The sequence below is a fragment of the Galeopterus variegatus genome, unplaced genomic scaffold (genome assembly GCF_000696425.1).
Source record: "Galeopterus variegatus unplaced genomic scaffold, G_variegatus-3.0.2 Scaffold530, whole genome shotgun sequence".
Classification (NCBI taxonomy): Eukaryota; Metazoa; Chordata; class Mammalia; order Dermoptera; family Cynocephalidae; genus Galeopterus; species Galeopterus variegatus.
In genome coordinates, this window is record NW_007726641.1 from 8,711 (window position 1) to 11,728 (window position 3,018).

Below are 3,018 nucleotides of genomic sequence, written 5' to 3' on the forward strand. Positions count from 1 at the left end.
TTGGTCTGAGTCACATGACCTCAGGTCACAGCAGAAGAAGCCCAGACAGTGCCAAGAGTCAAAGTGAGGTACACACCCTGAATGTGTACCAAGGACCCCACCTGACCCAGAACAGAGGGGACCCCACATCACCTGACTCCACCTGCCCCTACAGTCAATCCCGGAGCCTCAGGCTGTGCTGGCCAACTGCACCTGAGGAACTTTCCACATCCTCCTACAGTTCCCCAGGACACGGGCTGATCAGGAGGACAGGAGAAGACCTGTGAGGCCTTAGATCACTATCTAAAAGGGTAGACATGTTAAGACAGCCTTTATCAGAGCTGACAAGCTTAAGTTTCTCACACTCTTCCTCTCTTCCTCAGGTCAGTTGGCCTCATCATCCATCTCCTGCCCAGGTGCCAGCTGACCCCAACACGAATTATGATGCCTAGAAGTCAGAAGAGTCAGCACTGCAAGCTTGAGGAAAGCCTTGATGCCCAAAGGGAGACACCGAGCCTGATGGGCACCCAGATTCCTGGAGCTGAGGAGGTGATCAATGTACAGGTTCCTGCAGCTGAGGAGATGGAGTGTGTGCGGGTTCCTGAAGCCGAGGAGGTGGAGGTTGTAGCCTCCTCCTCTACTCTGATCCTGGGCACCCCAGAGAAGGCGCCTACCGCTGGAATACTGGGTCCTTCCCAGAGTCCACAGAGATCCTGCTCCTCTTCCATTACCATCAAATCCACTCCATCGAGCTGATCTGATGAGAGATCCAGAAGCCAGGAAGAGAAGGATCCAAACACCTTGCAGGCTCCTCCAGGTACTGAGTTCTTTCTCGGTGACATAGTAGAAGAGAAGGTGGCTTAGTTGGTGAAGTTCCTGAGTGTCAAGTATATGACAAAGGAGCCCATCACTGAGGCAGAAATTCTGAAGAGTGTCATCAAAGAGCACAAGGGCTACTTCCCTGTGATCTTCAAGAAAGCCTGTGAATGCCTGGAGGTGGTCTTTGGCATTGATGTGAAAGAAGTGAATTCCATCAACCACTCCTATGTGCTTGTCAAAATGCTAGACCTCACCTATGACAGGAGGCTGAGTAATGACCAAGGCATGCTCAAGACCGGCCTCCTGATGCTTATCCTGGGCATGATCTTCACAGAGGGCAACTGTGCCTCTGAGAAGATTTGAAAAGTGCTTGATGTGATCGGGGTGTATGCCAATAAGAAGCATTTCATCTATGGAGAGTGTAGGAAGCTCTTCATCAAAGATTTGGTGCAGGAAAAATACCTAGAGTACCAGCAGGTGCCCAGTGGTGATCCTCCATCAGGAATGCTACAAATTCCTGTGGGGTCCAAGGACCTACGTGGAAACCAGCAAGATGAAAGGCCTGGAGTTTTTCTGCAAGATCTGTGGGAGTGACACAACTTCCTTACCATCCTTGTATGCGGAAGCTTTGAAAGATGAGAGAGAGAGAGCGCAGGCTATAATTGCCATGGGTGGTACTGCCGTGATGGCCAGTGCACAGTGCACGGTCAATTCCAACAGCTTCTCCTGTCCTGAGTAAAGTTCGAGGCAGATTCTTCACCCTGTGTTTGCAGAGAGCAGTCAAGGTTCTAAGTAGTGGAGAGCTGATTGTAGATTTTATCTTTGTTGTTGTTGGTTTTTTTGGGGGGTGGGGTATTTTTCAAATGTTTCTCTTAAAAAATTTATTAGCTTCAGAATCTAAATACTTGGATGACATTAGTCACACATTTATTGTTGTTTATCAACTTTAACAATAAGTTTTGCTAATATGTAAAAGACATTGAGAAACCTTCCATCTTATTTTGTGATCTGGAACAAGATATCATGGTGTCAGGATAGAAATTTCCTTAGAAATGTTAAAGAGCCTAGCAATGAAATAGATGAGATCAATAAATATAGGAAAAACATAAAAGATACTTAATCCTAGGATTTCTATATTCCATTTAGTCTTTTGTTTTGTAAGATTAAATTTATATACCTGATTTGCTTGGCTTATTCAAGAATGTACAAGAAATTAAATCTTAGTAAAAGGGAATCCCAGCTCACTGGCTCTTTTATTCTCCAGATATTAATTGAGCATCTGCTCTTTAGAAGGCACTATTAGTAAAGGGGATTTCTAGGATAAGCAAGAAAGATGGTGAGATGTCCTCTAAGACCTAAAGAGCAACTAAAAAACAAAAAGAGTGAGGAAGTGGGACTCCAAATGTGAGCAGTCAAGTGTAAATGCCCTGAGCCAAGGCAGTTTAGGGCTTTGGGAAACTGCAGTTGCTTCTGTGGGCATTAATTTTAACTTAAGCTGGGTGTTGGCAGGAGCCAGACTCTCAGATGATGTGTTTTAGAGGTGAAAGAAAAGATCATGGGGCAGGTATGGAACGTGTCCTGAACTCTTGTCCTAGTGCAGTTGGACACAGTGCATGAACTAAGTGTTCTCTACACCTCATCTGCAAGAATTTCCTGAGAAATAGGGTGATTCTGCTTTGAAGTGGTGCCCAGAAAGCAGTAGGGTGGCACTCTTTTCCCTAGCCTGGGAGAGCCAGAGCCACTCCACTGAAAGAACATCATAGTTAGGTGATCTTGACTGTAATTTGGCTAATTCTAACTAAGGACTAGATTTTTTGTGGTGGTGAAATGAATGAATATAGTGGTTTGAATGGAGGAGGAGCTGGGAGGGAGAAAGAGAAGGAGTTAGTCCTTGACTATGATTCTAAGAGCTTTGAGTTGTGTCTGGCTGGGGAAAACTCCCCCACGTCCAAATTAAGTAATATGTATACTAATAGGAAAAATTTACTGAGTTTTATCTACAAAGCAGCATTTCTGGCTCATTTGGTGTGTCATGTCCTAGAATACTGCATATCCTCTGAGATGTCCTTGATCACACACACATAATCCCAGAAAAGGTGGGGTCATAATCATATCGGTAATGATTGCCATTCGTTAAAGATCCAGTATATCCCAGGCACTGTGCCAGGTGCTTTACTTACATTACATACATTCTAGCAGTCCTACAAGAGGGGGCTTATC

At 45.0% G+C, this 3,018-nt stretch overlaps 1 pseudogene; it reads left to right on the forward strand.

Annotated features, from left to right (window-relative positions):
- The first annotated feature begins 417 nt into the window (after positions 1-417).
- LOC103588176 lies at positions 418-1,537 on the forward strand (annotated as a pseudogene).
- The last annotated feature ends 1,481 nt before the right edge of the window (positions 1,538-3,018 follow it).